The following is a 19,571-nucleotide window of genomic DNA, read 5'->3' as shown; positions in this document are numbered from 1 at the left end:
TGTGGAAGCCAATGACGGGGTTCCCAGAAGCTGTGAGTGAATACAGTGATGTAGAGAGAATTATTTCCATTTGTGTTCTGGAACATGAGGCTAATCTGCCTGACTCTGTGGGTGTGTATTGTGTTTAAAATTAATGCTTTTTTATTAATAAACAAAGTGAATTATCAAACATATTACTGTCTCTCGTTTTGTAAATCTGTTTAAAGAGTAAAGAATTTAAGCATCACTGTACAGTTCTGGTCATATCACACTGGGAGCACTGTGCACAGTTCTGGTCATATCACACTGGGAGCACTGTGCACAGTTCTGGTCATATCACACTGGGAGCACTGTGCACAGTTCTGGTCATATCACACTGGGAGCACTGTGCACAGTTCTGGTCATATCACACTGGGAGCACTGTGCACAGTTCTGGTCATATCACACTGGGAGCACTGTGCACAGTTCTGGTCATATCACACTGGGAGCACTGTGCACAGTTCTGGTCTCCATATCACACTGGGAGCACCGTGCACAGTTCTGGTCATATCACACTGGGAGCACTGTGCACAGTTCTGGTCATATCACACTGGGAGCACTGTGCACAGTTCTGGTCTCCATATCACACTGGGAGCACTGTGCATAGTTCTGGTCATATCACACTGGGAGCACTGTGCACAGTTCTGGTCATATCACACTGGGAGCACTGTGTACAGTTCTGGTCATATCACACTGGGAGCACTGTGTACAGTTCTGGTCTCCATATCAAACTGGGAGCACTGTGCACAGTTTTGGTCATATCACACTGGGAGCACGGTGCACAGTTCTGGTCTCCATATCACACTGGGAGCATTGTGTACAGTTCTGGTCTCCATATCACACTGGGAGCACTGTACACAGTTCCGGTCTCCATATCACACTGGGAGCACTGTACACAGTTCCGGTCTCCATATCACACTGGGAGCACTGTGCACAGTTCTGGTCATATCACACTGGGAGCACTGTGCACAGTTCTGGTCTCCATATCTCACTGGGAGCACTGTGCATAGTTCTGGTCTCCATATCACACTGGGAGCACTGTGCACAGTTCTGGTCATATCACACTGGGAGCACTGTGCACAGTTCTGGCCTCCATATCACACTGGGAGCACTGTGCACAGTTCTGGTCTCCATATCACACTGGGAGCACTGTACACAGTTCCGGTCTCCATATCACACTGGGAGCACTGTACACAGTTCCGGTCTCCATATCACACTGGGAGCACTGTGCACAGTTCTGGTCATATCACATTGGGAGCACTGTGCACAGTTCTGGTCTCCATATCTCACTGGGAGCACTGTGCACAGTTTTGGTCTCCATATCACACTGGGAGCACTGTGCACAGTTCTGGTCTTCATATCACACTGGGAGCACTGTGCACAGTTCTGGTCTCCATATCACACTGGGAGCACTGTGCACAATTCTAGTCTCCATATCACACTGGGAGAACTGTGTACAGTTCTGTTCTCCATATCACACTGGGAGCACTGTGTACAGTTCTGTTCTCCATATCACACTGGGAGCACTGTGCACAGTTCTGGTCTCCATATCACACTGGGAGCACTGTGCACAGTTCTGGTCTCCATATCACACTGGGAGCACTGTGTACAGTTCTGGTCATATCACACTGGGAGCACTGTGTACAGTTCTGTTCTCCATATCACACTGGGAGAACTGTGCACAGTTCTGGTCTCCATATCACACTGGGAGCACTGTGCACAGTTCTGCTATCTCTATCACACTGGGAGCACCGTGTACAGCTCTGGTCTCTGTATCACAGTTGTTTTTTTTTAGGATTTTGGGAGGAATTGGTCGGGTAGTCTCGGACTGTTCGGGGGAGCCTAGCACAGAGTTGGCTTAACCTTAACATCGTAGCCTGGCCATGCAGAAGAGAAGTTAAGAAACAATTCTTCGCACAAAGGGAGATCTAAGTGTGGAACTCTCTCCCACAATAAGCAGCACATGCTCGCTCAATTAATCATAGTAAAACTGAGATCGCTAGATTTTTGTTAGCCAATGGTGTATCAACAAATTGTATTTAATGTAAAATGTTGTGAGGTGCTTCAGGGGAGAATTATCAAATAAGATTTGACACTGAGCCACATAAGGAGATATTAGGACAGGGGACCAGAAGCTAGGTCAGAGAGGTAGGTTTTAAGGAGTGTCTTAAAGGAGGAAAGAGAGGTAGAGAGGCGGAGAGGTTTAGTGAGGGAATTAGCGATTAGGACCCAGACAACCGAAGGCATGGCCGGCAATGGTGGAGCGATGGAAATCAAGGATGAGCAAGAGGCCAGAATTAGAGGAGTGCAGAGATCTCGGAGGGTTGTAGGGCTGGAGGAAGTTACATACGAACGGAAGAGCAGGAGTCGACCATTCGGCCCCTCGAGCCTACTCCACCATTCAGTAAGATCATGGCTGATCCGATCATGGACTCAGCTCCACTTCCCCGCCCGCTCCCCATAACCCTTCACTCCCTTATCGTTCAAAAATCTGTCTATCTCCGCCTTAAATATATTCAATGACCCAGCCTCCACAGCTCTCTGGGGCAGGGAATTCCAAGGATTCACGACCCTCTGAGAGAAGAAATTCCTCATTTCTGTTTTAAATGGACGACCACTTATTCTGAAACTGTGGCCCCTAGTTCTAGATTCCCCCACGTGGACAAACATCCTCTCTGCATCTACCGTGTCAAGCCCCCTCAGAATCTTATACGTTTCAACAGATCAGCCAGGGTCTCATTGAATGCGGAACAGGCTAAGGGGCTGAATGGCCTCCTCCTGTTGCTATACTCTCAGCATTTCCTCATTTTCCAGCTGTTTCAAAGGGCCTGGATAAATGGATTGTCCATATATTTATTGCTCCTTTAAACAGGCTAAATATATATCAATGAAATAAAATATATGATGAAGGGACCTAGTGTAAAGTAGCCAAATTTGCTGACGATAATGGGAGGAAAAGCAATGTGTGAGGAGGACACAAAAAATCTGCAAAAGGACAGACAGGCTCAGTGAGTGGGCAAATAGTTGTCAGATGGAGTATAATGTTGGAAAGTGTGAGGTCATGCACTTTGGCAGAAAAAAAATCAAAGAGCAAGTTATTATTTAAATGGAGAAAGATTGCAAAGTGCCGCAGTACAGCGGGACCTGGGGGTTACTTGTGCATGAAACACAAAAGGATAGTCTGCAGGTACAGCAAGTGATCAGGAAGGCCAATGGAATCTTGGCCTTTATTGCAAAGGGGATGGAGTATAAAAGCAGGGAAGTCTTGCTCCAGTTATACAGGGTATTGGTGAGGCCACACCTGGAGTACTGCGTGCAGTTTTGGTTTCCATATTTAAGGAAGGTTATACTTGCTTTGGAGGTTGTTGAGAGAAGGTTCACTCAGTTGATTCCGGGGATGAGGGAGTTGACTTATGAGGAAAGGTTAAGTAGGTTGGGCCTCTACTCATTGAAATTTAGAAGAATGACAGGTGATCTTATCGAAACGTATAAGATTATGAGGGGGCTTGACATGGTGGATGCAGAGAGGATATTTCCACTCATAGGAGAAACTAGAACTAGGGGGCATGGTCTTAGAATAAGGGGCCGCCCATTTAAAACTGAGATGAGGAGGAATTTCTTCTCTCAGAGGGTTGTAAATCTGTGGAATTCTCTGCCCCAGAGAGCTGTGGAGGCTGGGTCATTGAATATATTTAAGGTGGAGATAGACAGATTTTTGAGCGATAAGGGAGTGAAGGGTTATGGGGAGCGGGCGGGGAAGTGGAGCTGAGTCCATGATCGGATCAGCCATGATCGTATTAAATGGCGGAGCAGGCTCGAGGGGCCGTATGGCCTACTCCTATTTCTTATGATCTTATGTATATTTAACCTCTTTAAAGGAGCAATCAAAAGGCAACGACTCCCCCAGGCCCTGAACGAGAGACTTGAGAAAGTTGCTGCTTTGAGGGTTAGCCAATCAGCTGGGGCAAGTCCCGCTCCTCGGGCTCCCCGATTGGTTGGAGGACCCGCAGCCCTGGGGCTCGCTCCTCCAGCCACGTACTGCTCATTCCCTATTGGTCGGAACTCAAGTCAATCAGACCGTGGGGCACAAATGTAGTTTTAGGGGCACTGACCGCACTCGACCAGCTCCGCTGTGCAGGGCCACATTGTCCGCATGGCCCCGACACAAGACTCCCAAAGCAAGCGCTCTACTCGGAACTCCTACACGGCAAGCGAGCCCCAGGTGGGCAGAGGAAATCTTTCACGGACTCCCTCAAAGCCTCCCTGATAAAGTGCAACATCCCCCACCGACACCTGGGAGTCCCTGGGCCCAAAGACCAGTCCGCCCTCAGTGGAGGAAGTGCATCCGGGAGGGCGCTGAGCACCTCGAGTCTCGTCGCCGAGAGCGTGCAGAAAGCAAGCGCAGGCAGCGGAAGGAGCGTGCGGCAAACCAGTCCCACCCTCCCCTTCCCTCAACCACTGTCTGTCCCACCTGTGACAGGGACTGTGGCTCTCGTATTGGGCTGTTCAGCCACCCGAGAACTCACTGTTAGAGTGGGGGCAAGTCTTCCTCGATTTTGAGGGACTGCCTATGATGATGATGGTAGACCATTGTTGAGAAGGTCACAGGAGAATGAGCGAAGGGGAGGATTGGGGAAGGGAGTGAGCCGATAATACAAGGCAACTTTGGCACCACTTCAAAGTTAAAATAATAAAAGTGTCACTTCATGGCTCAGTGGATAGTATTCTCTCACCTGTGAGTCAGAAGGTTGTGGGCTCGAGTCCCACTCCTGAGATTCGAGTACCAAATTCTAGGCTGACGCTCCAATGCAGTGCCGAGGGAGCGCTGCACTGCCGGAGGTGCCGTCTTTCAGATGAGATATTAAACCGAGGCCCCATCTGCAAAAGATCCCACGGCCACTATTTCGAAGAGCAGGGGAATTCTCCCCGGTATCCTAGTGATATCACCTGAGCCACGACTGTCACTCTGAATCTAACCCCACTGTACCTGCCCTGGGAGTGTTTGATGGGACAGTGTAGAGGGAGCTTTACTCTGTATCTAACCCCACTGTACCTGCCCTGGGAGTGTTTGATGGGACAGTGTAGAGGGAACTTTACTCTGTATCTAACCCCATGCTGTACCTGCCCTGGGCATGTTTGATGGGGCAATGTAGAGGAAGCTTTACTCTGTATCTAACCCGTGCTGTACCTGCCCTGGGAGTGTTTGATGGGACAGTGTAGAGGGAGCTTTACTCTGTATCTAACCCCATGCTGTACCTGCCCTGGGCATGTTTGATGGGGCAATGTAGAGGAAGCTTTACTCTGTATCTAATCCGTGCTGTACCTGCCCTGGGCATGTTTGATGGGACAGTGTAGAGGGAGCTTTACTCTGTATCTAATCCATGCTGTACCTGCCCTGGGCATGTTTGATGGGGCAATGTAGAGGAAGCTTTACTCTGTATCTAATGCATTCTGTACCTGCCCTGGGAGTGTTTGATGGTGTTATGTATGCAAACCTAGGTAACCTGTATCATACCACCACCAGAGGGCATACCTGTTGGAGTCCCAAAGGATCCCAGCATCCTTTGGGAGCACTGTATGTAAGCAGGCCTCCCATGCTGGACCAACACTCTGGAGTTTGCATAAATGAGCTAAGGTCACACTTACTCATTGTCTACAGTACTAAGTTACGTAACTTTATTATGAGCATAACAACTGGCGACGAGATAACAAACAATCACGTGAAAATGCAGAGAACTGTTGGCATCCTGAAGAAATTCTCAGAAGGGTATGATTGGGAGGCCTTTGTAGAGCGACTTGACAAATACTTCGTGGCCAATGAGCTGGAAGGAGACAAGAATGTTGCCAAACGAAGGGCGATCCTACTCACCATCTGTGGGGCAACAACCTATGGCTTCATGAAGAATCTTCTAGCTCTGGTAAAATCAACAACCAAATCATATGAAGAACTGTGTCCGCCGGTCTGGGAGCACCTGAATCCGAAGGAAAGCGTTCTGCTGGCAAGGTATCGATGTTACATGTGTCAACGGTCTAAAGGCCAGGAAGTGGCGAGCTACATCGCCAATATAAAGCGCCTTGCAGGACATTGCAAATTCGATGGAATCCTTGAGCAAATGCTAAGAGACTTCTTTTTGCTTGGCATTGGCCATGAGGTTATCTTTTGCAAACTATTGACTGTTGAAACACCGAACCTGAGCAAAGCCATAATGATAGCTCAGGCATTTATATCCACCAGTGATAACACCAAACAAATTTCACGGTATAAAGCGGTTTCGGCAAGTACTGTACACAAAATAACGTTGTATTCAGGCAGGAATGCATATGCAGAACGCACACGCCTACAGCTGCATGACCTCAGATGACCCAGAGTCCGCCATGAAACGTTAATGCGAGGCAGTTAACATCTTGTTGGCGCTGTGGAGGTGACATCAAGTCCAACAATGCCGCTTCAAACACTATGTGTGCAAAGGCTGTGGAACAATGGGACACCTCCAATGAATGTGCAGATGAGCTGCAAACCCTGCAAACCACAACACTGCAGAGGAGGATCGATGGCGGATCAGACTGAACTAGAGACTCGAACCGAGGAGGCAGACACACGGGGTACACACCTTCACCACAAAATCTCCACCGATCATGCTAAAAGTTGAACTGGACGGAATTCCAGTCTCCATGGAACTGGACACAGGTGCGAGTCAGTCTATCATGAGCAAATAGGCCTTCGACAGGCTGTGGTGCTACAAGGCACACAGGCCCAAGCTTAGCCCCATTCATACCAAGCTAAGAACTTACACTAAAGAGCTGATCCCTGTTATTGGCAGCGCAGCAGTAAAAGTCTCCTATGACGGAGCAGTGCATGAACTCCCGCTGTGGATTGTACCAGGACATGGCCCCACACTGTTCGGCAGAAGCTGGCTGGGAAAAATCCGCTGGAACTGGGACGACATCCGAGCGCTTTCGTCCGTTGACGACGCCTCATGTGCCCAGGATCTGTGCAAGTTACCGTCATTCTTTGAGCCAGGCATCGGAAGTTTCTCGGGGGCGAGGGTGCAGATCCACTTGTTTCCCGGTACACGACCCATCCACCACAAGGCGCGAGCTGTGCCGTACATTATGAGAGAGAAAGTGGAAATTGAGCTGGACAGGCTGCAGCGAGAAGGCATCATCGCGCCGGTGGAGTTCAACTAGTGGGCCAGTCCGATTGTTCCAGTTCTCAAAGGCGATGGCACGGTCAGAATTTGTGGGGGCTATCAAGTACCGATTAACCGTTTTTCGCGACAGGACCAGTACCCCCTACCCAAGGCAGATGACCTATTTGCGACCCTGGCTGGAGGAAAGACATTCACCAAGCTGGACCTGACCTCGGCCTACATGACGCAGGAGCCGGAGGTGTCTTCGAAAGGCCTCACCTGCATCAGCACGCACAAAGGTCGTTCATCTACAATAGATGCCCGTTTGGGATTCGGTCGGCCGCGGCTATCTTGCAAAGGAACATGGAGAGCCTGCTAAAGTCGGCTCCATGCACCATGGTTTTCCAGGACGACATACTGGTCACAAGTCGGGACCATCGAACCTGGAAGAGGGTCTAAGTCGGCTAGATCACATGGGACTCAGGTTGAAACGCTCGAAGTGTGTTTTCCTGGCACCAGAGGTTGAGGTCTTAGGGAGAAGAATCGCGGCAGACGGCATCAGACCCGCTGACACCAAGATGGAGGCCATCAAGAACGCGCCGAGACCACAGAACGTGACAGAGCTGCGGTCATTCCTGGGACTCCTCAACTATTTTGGTAATTTCCTGCTCGGGTTAAGCACCTTGCTACATGTGCTGCTATGCAAAGGAGATGCCTGGATATGGGGGAAATCACAAGAGGCTGCTTTTGAGAAAGCCAGAAATCTTTATATTCCAACAAATTGCTTGTTCTGTATAACCCATGTAAACGTTTAGTGCTCGCTTGCGATGCATCTTCGTATGGGGTCGGGTATGTGTTACAACAAGCTAACAAATCAGGAACATTGCAAACAATCGCCGATGCATCCAGGAGTTTTCCAAGGCCGAAAGGGCCTATATCATGATTGAAAAAGCTCTGGCATGCATTTACGGGGTGAAATAAATGCACCAGTATCTGTTTGGTCTCAAGTTTGAGTTAGAAACTGACCATAAGCTGCTCATATCGCTATTCTCAGAGAGCAAAGGGATTAATACCAATGCCTCTGCCCGCATGCAAAGATGGGCGCTCACGCTGTCTGCATATGTAATCCGCCACAGACCGGGCACAGAGAACTGCGCTGATGCCCTCAGTCAACTACCAAATGGCACAGCCAGCGGACTTGCTCTTGGTGATGGATGCATTTGAAAACGAAAAGTCTCCCGTTACGGCCCGCCAGATCAGGACCTGGAGCAGCTAGGATCCTTCAGTGTCCCTTGTAAAAAAAACTGTGTCCTCCATGGGAGCTGGTCCAGTGTCCCAGCGGAGAGGCATGAAGAGATCAAGCCGTTCCAGCGGCGCAAAGACAAAATGTCCATACAGGCGGACTGTCTTTTGTGGGTTAATCGCGTGGTTTTGGCTACGAAAGGCAGGGAAACGTTCAGACGCGATCGACACAGTACCCACCCAGGCATAGTAATGATAAAAGCCATAGCCAGATCCCATGTATGATGGACTGGCATCGACTCAGATTTGGAGTCTTGCGTGTGCCAATGCAACATTTGCTCTCAACTGAGCAATGCACCCAGAGAGGCACCTCTAAGTTTGTGATCACGGCCCTCCAAACCGTGGTCAAGGATCCACGTGGACTATGTGGGGCCCGTTTCTAGGCAAAATGTTTTTGCTTGTTGTGGATGCTTATTCAAAATGGATTGAGTGTGTAATAATGTCTGTAAGCACGTCCACCTCCAGCATCGAAAGCCTACGAGCCATGTTCGCCACGCATGGCCTGCCTTATGTCCTTGTCAGCGACAATGGGCCGTGCTTCACCAGTGCTGAATTCAAGGAATTCATGACCCGCAATGGGATCAAGCACCTCACATCTGCCCCGTTCAAGCCCGCATCCAACGGCCAGGCAGAACGGGCAGTCCAGACCATCAAGCAAAGCTTGAAACGTGTGCCAGAAGGCTCCCTGCAAACCCGCCTGTCCCGAGTCCTGCTCAGCTACCGCACCAGACCCCACTCACTCACCGGGGTGCCCCCAGCCGAGCTGCTCATGAAAAGGGCGCTCAAAACAAGGCTCTCTCTTGTCCACCCTGATCTCCATGGTCACGTCGAGGGCAAGCGGCAACAAAGCATGTACCATGATCGCACTAACCATGTCATGCGATTTTGAAGTCAATGACCCTGTATTTGTATTCAACTATGGACATGGTCCCAAATGGCTTGCTGGCACTATCATAGCCACAGAAGGGAGTAGGGTGTTTCAGCTCAAACTTGCTAATGGACTAACTTGCAGAAAACATTTGGACCAAACCAAACTGCGATTCACAAACAGCCACGAGCAACCCGAAGAGGACACCACCAACTTCGACCCTCCGATACACACACAAAGTGGCAGCCGATATCACGGTCAACCACGAAGCTGAACTCACCATCCCCAGCAGCCCAGCGAAGGCCCAACCAACTCACCCACACCTGCATTTGTACCGAGACGATCAACAAGGGAGTGAAAAGCCCCAGATCGTCTCATCCTGTAAATAAGTGTACTATTGACTTTGGGAGGGAGGGATGTTATGTATGCAACCCTAGGTAACCTGTATCATACCACCATCAGAGAGCATATCTGTTGGGAGTCCCAAGGGATCCCAGCATCCCTTGGGAGCACTGTATATAAGCAGGCTTCCCATGCTGTACCAACACTCTGGAGTTTGAATAAAGGAGCTAAGGTCACACTTACTCATGTCTACAGTACTCAGTTAAATTACTTTATTATGAGCATAACAGATGGGACAGTGTAGAGGGTGCTTTACTCTGTATCTAACCCCCTGTACCTGCCCTGGGAGTGTTTGATGGAACAGTGTAGAGAGAGCTTTACTCTGTATCTAACCCCCTGTACCTGCCCTGGGAGTGCTTGATGGGACAGTGTAGAGGGAGCTTTACTCTGTATCTAACCCCCTGTACCTGCCCTGGGAGTGTTTGAGGGACAGTGTAGAGGGAGCTTTACTCTGTATCTAACCCCCTGTACCTGCCCTGGGAGTGTTTGATGGGACAGTATAGAGGGAGCTTTACTCTGTATCTAACCCCCTGTACCTGCCCTGGGAGTGTTTGATGGGACAGTGTAGAGGGAGCTTTACTCTGTATCTAACCCCCTGTGCCTGCCCTGGGAGTGTTTGATGGGACAGTGTAGAGGGAGCTTTACTCTGTATCTAACCCTGTGCTGTACCTGCCCTGGGAGTGTTTGATGGGACAGTGTAGAGGGAGATTTACTCTGTATCTAACCCCCTGTACCTGCCCTGGGAGTGTTTGATGGGACAGTGTAGAGGGAGCTTTACTCTGTATCTAACCCCGTGCTGTACCTGCTCTGGGAGTGTTTGATGAGATATTGTAGAAAGAACGATTTGCATTTATATAGCGACCACCGGATGTCCCAAAGCGCTAACAACCAAGTGAATATTTTTGACATGTAGTTACCATTGTAATGTGGGAAACGCAAGAGCCAGTTGCGCACAGCAAGCTCCCACAAAGCAATGTGATAATGATCAGATAATGTTGATTGAGGATAAATATAATCTCGGACACCGGGGATAAAGACCACAAATTGTCTCTCCGGCTTTATTAAGAGCGCTGCGTAACACAGATCGGGTGATAATCCCTTCAATCTTGAGGAGTACATTGGATTCGCGTGCCATCTTCTCCACTCGGTTGCAACGGAGAGCGGAGTAAGTGGCCTATTCTTACACACAAGCTTGGTTACCGCTCAGGAAAAGGGATTGTTTGGACCTGTCTGTTGACCGCCTCCTGAACTCCTGCTGTTTTGGGGTATTTAATCCGTCCGTGACCAGAGCGGAACCACAGGGTATTGGTGAGGCCACACCTGGAGCACTGCGTGCAGTTTTGGTCTCCGTATTTACGGAAGGATATACTTGCTTTGGAGGCAGTTCAGAGAAGGTTCACTCAGTTGATTCCGGGGATGAGGGAATTATGAGGAAAGGTTGAGTAGGTTGGGCCTCTACTCATTGGAATTCAGAAGAATGAGAGGTGATCTTATCGAAACGTATAAGAAGATGAGGGGGGCTCGACAAGGTGGATGCAGAGAGGATGTTCCCACTGATGGGGGAGACTAGAACTAGGGGGCACGGTCTTAGAATAAGGGGCCGCCCATTTAAAACTGAGATGAGGAGAAGTTTCTTCTCTCTGAGGGTTGTGAATCTGTGGAATTCGCTGCCTCAGAGAGCTGTGGAAGCTGGGACATTGAATAAATTTAAGACAGGGATAGACAGTTTCTTAACTGATAAGGGAGTGAAGGGTTATGGGGAGCGGGCGGGGAAGTGGATCTGAGTCCATGGTTGGATCAGCCATGATCGTATTAAATGGCGGAGCAGGCTCGAGGGGCCGAATGGCCGACTCCTGCTCCTATTTCTTATGTTCTTACGTGGTTATCGCACCGATACGGTCGGGGAGGTCATCATTAGACTCACACCCAGATGTTGGGCCTGTACTTGTCTGGCACTCGGTCCCATAACACGGGGTACATGGCTCAGTAATGTTTCATTGCTCAGAACGAGACAAAGTATAGCCACGCGCTGGTCATCTTAACAGAATCTCATCAGTCTACCGCGGCAGGTGAAACACAGAGAATCATCAGAGAAAACGCAGGTACGGCAAATTCACAGCACAGAAGCCACCCTCCCGGGCAGTGTGCTCGTCTTTTTTTCATTCGTTCAGGGGATGTCATCATCATCATCATCATCATCATCGGCAGTCCCTCGGAATCGAGGAAGACTTGCCTCCACTCTAACAATGAGTTCTCAGGTGACTGAACAGTCCAATACGGGAACCACAGTCACTGTCACAGGTGGGACAGACAGTGGTTGAGGGAAGGGGAGAGTGGGACTGGTTTGCCGCACGCTCCTTCCGCTGCCTGCGCTTGCTTTCTGCACGCTCTCGGCGACGAGACTCGAGGTGCTCAGCGCCCTCCCGGATGCACTTCCTCCACTTCGGGCGGACTGGTCTTTGGGCCCAGGGACTCCCAGGTGTCGGTGGGGATGTTGCACTTTATCAGGGTGGGCTTTGAGGGTGGTCCCTTGTAACGTTTCCTCTGCCCACCTTGGGGCTCGCTTGCCGTGAAGGAGTTCCGAGTAGAGCGCTCGCTTTGGGAGTCTCGTGTCTGGGGGCCATGCGGACAATGTGGCCCTGCCCAGCGGAGCTGGTCGAGTGTGGTCAGTGCTTCGATGCTGGGGATGTTGGCCTGGTCGAGGACGCTAACGTTGGTGCGTCTGTCCTCCCGGGGGATTTGCAGGATCTTGCGGGGACAGCGTTGGTGGTATTTCTCCAGCGACTTGAGGTGTCTGCTGTACGTGGTCCATGTCTCTGAGCCGTACAGTAGGGCGGGTATCACTACAGCCCTGTAGACCGTGAGCTTGGTGGTATTTCTCCAGCGACTTGAGGTGTCTGCTGTACGTGGTCCGTGTCTCGGAGCCATACAGGAGGGCTTGTTCTGCAGGGCTGGCCCCGCGCACTCCCCTGGCCCGCCGGTGCTACAGGCGGGCCTCGCGGTGCGGCAGGGGTTGGGCAGGGGGGGTGCCGGGGGAAGCCCACCCCAGGGCCCGCCTGGGCCGTGTGGACCTGCTGGTGAGCCAGCAGGTTGTAGGACTGCACGAAGCCTTTGCCACAGACGGTGCAGGCGAAGGGCCGGACGCGGGCGTGGGTGCGGCAGTGGATGGCCAGGTCCCGCGGGCTCTTGAAGGCCTTCCCGCACTGGGGGCAGGGGCAGGGCCGGGCGCGGGTGTGGGCCAGCTGGTGCCGCGCCAGGCTGGCGGACTGGGAGAAGCGCTGGGTGCAGCGGGCGCAGGCGAAGGGGCGCTCGCCGCTGTGCACCCGGCCGTGCCGGGCCAGGCTGGACGGGGTGGCCAAGCGGCGGCCACAGGCGGTGCAGACCAGGGAGCGGGGGGCGGCGGCGGCGGGGGTCTCGGGGCCCGCACCCCCGCACGCAGCGCCTCCCGCCCCCGCAGCCCCGCCGTGGCCCCTTCCCCGCCGGTGCCGCGACAGGTTGGAAGAGCAGCTGAAGCGCCGGGCGCACACGGGGCAGGCGTGCGGCTTCAACGGCCCGCGGCCCCCCGCCCCTCCTTCCGCCGGCCCCTGCCCCCTCGCCGTCTCCGTCACATCCCGGACCGCCGCCTGCTCCGAGCTCCCAGTCTGCAATTGCTCCATCCCTGCGTACCCTGCAACAACAAAAAACACACGCACACAGGTGATTACGTTCTTACGTTCCTCGATTTGGAGGGGCTGCCTGCAATCATGACGGTATTTACTCAGCAAACAGAATCTATTTCAACCGCGGTCCCCATTCTGTAAACAGAGTCTATTTACCGAAGAATAAAAGAGCCCGAGTGACAGGGGAGTCTATAGTTGGGGGAACAGACAGGCGTTTCTGCCCCGAATGGTTTTGTGCCTCCCTGGTGCCAGGGTCAAGGATGTCACAGAGCGAATGCAAGGGCATTCGGGGGCCGGGGGGGGGAGAGTAAACAGCTAGAGGTCGTGATCCCTATCGGGACCAACGACATTGGTAAAAAGGGGGATGAGTCCCGCAGGCAGAATTCAGGGAGCTAGGAAGAAAATTAAAGGGTGGGACCTCAAAGGTGGTATTCTCCGGGTTACTACCGGTGCCACGTGCTAATGAGTACAAGAATAGAAGGATAGAGAGGATGTCCATGTGGCTGGGAAATTGGTGTAGGAGGCAGGGTTTTAAATTCTTGAGGCATTGGGACCGATTCTAGAAACATAGAAAATAGGTGCAGGAGTAGGCCATTCGGCCCTTCGAGCCTGCACCGCCATTCAATAAGATCATGGCTGATCTTTCACCTCAGTACCCCTTTCCTGCTTTCTCTCCATACCCCTTGAGCCCTTTAGCCGTAAGGGCCACATCTAACTCCCTCTTGAATATATCCAACGAAGTGGCCTCAACAACTCTCTGCGGCAGGGAATTCCGAAGGTTAACAACTCTCTGACTGAAGAAGTTTCTCCTCATCTCGGTCCTAAATGGCTTACCCCTTATCCTTAGACTGTGTGCCCTGGTTCTGGACTTCCCAGACACCAGGAACATTCTTCTTGCATCTAATCTGTCCAGTCCCATCAGAATGTTACATGTTTCTATGAGATCCCCTCTCATCCTTCTAACCTCCAGTGAATAAAATCCCAGTCGATCCAGTCTCTCCTCATATGTCAGACCAGCCATCCCGGGAATCAATCTGGTGAACCTTCGCTGCACTCCTTCAATAGCAAGAACGTCCTTCCTCAGATTAGGAGACCAAAACTGAACACAATATTCCAGGTGAGGCCTCACCAAGGCCCTGTACAACTGCAATAAGACCTCCCTGCTCCAATACTCAAAACCCCTAGCTATGAAGGCCAACATACCATTTGCCTTCTTCACCGCCTGCTGTACCTGCATGCCAACTTTCGATGACTGATGTAGGCTCGAAGGGCCGAATGGCCTACTCCTGCACCTATTTCCTATGTTTCTATGTACCATGACACCCAGGTCTCGTTGCACCTCCCCTTTTCCTAATCTGCCGCCATTCAGATAATATTCTGCCTTCGTGTTTTTGCCCCCAAAGTGGATAACCTCACATTTATCCACATTATACTGCATCTGCCATGTATTTGCCCACTCACCTAACCTGTCCAAGTCACCCTGCAGCCTCTTAGCATCCTCCTCACAGCTCACAACGCCACCCAGTTTAGTGTCATCTGCAAACTTGGAGCTATTAAACTCAATTCCTTCATCTAAATCATCAATGTATATTGTAAATAGCTGGGGTCCCAGCATTGAGCCCTGCGGCACTCCACTAGTCACTGCCTGCCACTCTGAAAAGGACCCATTTATCCCGACTCTCTGCTTCCTGTCTGCCAACCAGTTCTCTATCCACGTCAGTACATTACCCCCAATACCATGTGCTTTAATTTTGCACAACAATCTCTTGTGTGGGACCTTGTCAAAAGCCTTTTGAAAGTCCAAATATACCACATCCACTGGTTCCCCCTTGTCCACTCTGCTAGTTACATCCTCAAATTCCAGAAGATTTGTCAAGCATGATTTCCCTTTCATAAATCCATGTTGACTTGGACAGATCCTGTCACTGCTTTCCAAATGCGCTGCTATTTCATCTTTAATAATTGATTCCAACATTTTCCCCACTACCGATGTCAGGCTAACCGGTCTATAATTACCCGTTTTCTCTCTCCCTCCTTTTTTAAAAAGTGGTGTTACATTAGCTACCCTCCAGTCCATAGGAACTGATCCAGAGTCGATAGACTGTTGGAAAATGATCACCAATGCATCCACTATTTCTAGGGCCACTTCCTTAAGTACTCTGGGATGCAGACTATTAGGCCCCGGGGATTTATCGGCCTTCAATCCCATCAATTTCCCTAACACAATTTCCCGCCTAATAAGGATATCCTTCAGTTCCTCCTTCTCACTAGACCCTCGGTCCCCTAGTACTTCCGGAAGGTTATTTGTGTCTTCCTTCATGAAGACAGAACCAAAGTATTTGTTCAATTGGTCTGCCATTTCTTTGTTCCCCATTATAAACTCACCTGATTCTGACTGCAAGGGACCTATGTTTGTCTTCACTAATCTTTTTCTCTTCACATATCTATAGAAGCTTTTGCAGTCAGTTTTAATGTTCCCGGCAAGCTTCCTCTCATACTCTATTTTCCCCCTCCTAATTAAACCCTTTGTCCTCCTCTGCTGAATTCTAAATTTCTCCGAGTCCTCAGGTTTGCTGCTTTTTCCGGCCAATTTATTTGCCTCTTCCTTGGATTTAACGCTATCCTTAATTTCCCTTGTTAGCCACGGTTGAGCCACCTTCCCCGTTTTATTTTTACTCTCGACAGGGATGTACAATTGTCAAAGTTCATCCATGTGATCTTTAAATATTTGCCATTTCCTATCCACTGTCAACCCTATAAGTATCATTTGCCAGTCTATTCTGGTAAATTCACATCTCATACCATCAAAGTTACCTTTCCTTAAGTTCAGGACCTTAGTCTCTGAATTAACTGTGTCACTCTCCATCTTAATGAGGAATTCTACCATATTATGGTCACTCTTCCCCAAGGGGCCTTGCACAACAAGATTGCTAATTAGACCCTTCTCATTACACATCACCCAGTCTAGGATGGCCAGCCCTCTAGTTGGTTCCTAAATATATTGGACCAGAAAACCATCCCTAATACACTCCAGGAGATCCTCCTCCATCGTATTGCTACCAGTTTGGTTAGCCCAATCTATATGTAGATTAAAGTCATCCATGATAACTGCTGTACCTTTATTGCACACACCCCTAATTTCTTGTTTGATGCTGTCCCCAACCTCACTACTACTGTTTGGTGGTCTGTACACAACTCCCACTAGCGCTTTCTGCCCTTTGGTATTCCGCAGCTCCACCCATACCGATTCCACATCATCCAGGCTAATGTCCTTCCTTACTATTGTGTTAATTTCCTCTTTAACCAGCAACGCCACCCTGCCTCCTTTTCCTTTCTGTCTATCCTTCCTGAATATTGAATACCCCTGGATGTTGAGTTCCCAGTCTTGGTCACCCTGGAGCCATGTGTCCGTTATGCCAATTATATCATATTCATTAATTGCTGCCTGCGCAGTTAATTCGTCCACCTTATTACGAATACTCCTCTCATTGAGGCACAGAGCCTTCAGGCTTGTCTTTTTAAACACACTTTGCCCTTTTAGAATTTAGCTGCAATGTGGCCCTTTTTGATTTTTGCCTGGGGTTTCTCTGCCCTCCATTTTTATTTTTCTTCTTTCAATCTTTTGCTTCTGCCCCTTTTTTACTTCCCTCTGCCACCCTGCATCGGTTCCCATCCCCCTGCCATAGTAGTTTAACCCCTCCCCAACAGCACTAGCAAACACTCCCCCTAGGACATTGGGTTCCGGTCCTGCCCAGGTGCAGACCGTCTGGTTTGTACTGGTCCCACCTCCAGGAGATGGGACCTGTACAAACCGGATGGGTTGCACCTCAACAGCGCTAGGACCAATATCCTCGCGGGGAGTTTTGCTAGTGCTGTTGGGAAGAGTTTAAACTAGCTTAGAAACATAGAAACATAGAGAATAGGTGCAGGAGTAGGCCATTCGGCCGTTCGAGTCTGCACCACCATTCAATAAGATCATGGCTGATCATTCAACCTCAGTACCCCCTTTGTGCTTTCTCTCCATACCCCTTGATCCTTTTAGCCCTAAGGGCCATAACTAACTCCCTCTTGAATATATCCAATGAACTGGCATCAACAACTCTCTGCGGTAGAGAATTCCACAGGTTCACAACTCTCTGAGTGAAGAAGTTTCTCTTCATCTCGGTCCTAAATGGCTTACCCCTTATCCTTAGACTGTGACCCCTGGTTCTGGACTTCCCCAACATCGGGAACATTCTTCCCGCATCTAACCTGTCCAGTGCCGTCAGAATTGTATATGTTTCTATGAGATCCCCTCTCATTCTTCTAAACTCCAGTGAATACAGGCCCAGTCGATCCTCATATGTCAGTCCTGCCATCCCGGGAATCAGTCTGGTGAACCTTCGCTGCATGGGGGATGGGAACCTGAGAACAAATTCAAGAGGGAAGGAAGTAAAGCAGAAATTGGATAACAAGAATCTAGAAAGCGAATCTGTTCAACATGGAAAGAAGGCTTAGTAAGTAGTAAGCAAAGAGGTCTTTCTCTGCTAAATGGTATATACTTTAACGCAAGGAGTATAGCGAATAAGGCAGATGAGCTAAGAGCACAGGTAGACACTTGGGAGTATGACATTATAGCCATTAGAGAAACATGGCTGAGAGAGGGGCAGGTTTGGCAGATCAATATTCCTAGTTACAGGATATTTAGACAAGATAGAGAGGGGGTAAAAAGGGTGGAGGAGGGGGTCGCGGTACTGATTAAAGAAAATATTACAGTGGTGAGGGGGGATGATATTTTAGAGGGATCATCAAATGAGGCCATATGGGTCGAATTGAAAAATAAAAAAGAGGCGATCACACTGCTGGGCGTGTGTTATAGACCCCCAAACAGTGGGAGGGAGATAGAGGAGCAAATATGTCGGCAAATTGCTGTGAAGTCCAAAAACCATAGGGTAGTAATAGTCGGGGATTTTAACTATCCAAATATTGATTGGGACAAATATAGTGTGAAGGGTATAGAGGGTGCGGAATTCTCGAAATGCATTCAAGAGAACCTATTTAGTCAGTACGTTGCTAGCCCAACACGAGAGGGGGCAGTCTTGGATTTAGTTTTGGGGGAATGAAGCTGGGCAGGTTGAAGGGGTATTAGTGGGAGAGCACTTGGGTGCCAGTGACCATAATTCAGTCAGACTCAAGTTGGTTATGGATAAGGACAAGGATAGGCCTGGAATAAAAGTTCCAAATTGGGTAAAAGTTAATTTTGCTAAGTTAAGGAGTGATTTGGCCACAGTGGACTGGAAACAGCTACTTGTGGGTAAATCAGTGTTGGAACAGTGGGAGGCATTCAAGGAGGAGATCCGGAAGGCTCAGGCCAAACATGTGCCCTTGAAGAAAAAGGCTGGGAAAATAATTGTAGAGTCCCCTAGATGTCTAAGGACTTACAGGGGAGGGTAAAGGAAAAAAGAGACGCCTATTGTATATACCAATAGCTAAATACTATAGAATCTTTAGAGGAATATAGAAAGTTAAGAGGTAAAATTAAAAAGGATATTAGGAATGCTAAGAGAGAGCACGAGAAATTCTTGGCTAGTAAACTTAAGGAAACCCTAAGATGTTCTATAAATATATTAAGAGTAAGAGGGTAACGAAAGAAAAGGTAGGGCCTATTAGAGACCATGAGGGTAATCTTTGTGTGGAGGCGGAAGATATTGGTAGGGTTCTTAATGAATACTTTGCGTCTGTTTTCACAAAGGAAAGGGGTAATGCAGATACTGCTATCGAGGAGGAGTGTGATAGTCTGGATGAAATAAATACAGTGAGAGAGGAAGTATTAAGGGGTTTAGCAGCTTTGAAAGTAGATAAATCCCCAGGCCCGGATGAAATGCATCCCAGGCTGTTGAGCGAAGTAAAAGAGGAAATAGCAGAGGCCTTGACCATCATTTTCCAGTCCTCTTTGGATCTGGGCATGGTGCGGGAGGATTGGAGGACTGCTAATGTAGTACCCTTGTTTAAGAAGGGAGAAAGGGATAGGCCGAGTAATTACAGGCCTGTCAGCCTAACCTCAGTGGTGGGAAAATTATTGGAAAAAATCCTGAAAGACAGGATAAATCTACATTTGGAAAGGCAAGGATTAATTAGGGACAGTCAGCACGGATTTGTTAAGGGAAGATCGTGTTTGACTAACCTGATTGAATTTTTTGAGGAGGTAACCAA

Source organism: Pristiophorus japonicus, chromosome 23 (genome assembly GCF_044704955.1).
Source record: "Pristiophorus japonicus isolate sPriJap1 chromosome 23, sPriJap1.hap1, whole genome shotgun sequence".
NCBI classification, from domain to species: Eukaryota; Metazoa; Chordata; class Chondrichthyes; family Pristiophoridae; genus Pristiophorus; species Pristiophorus japonicus.
Note: the sequence above shows the minus strand (reverse complement) of the source record.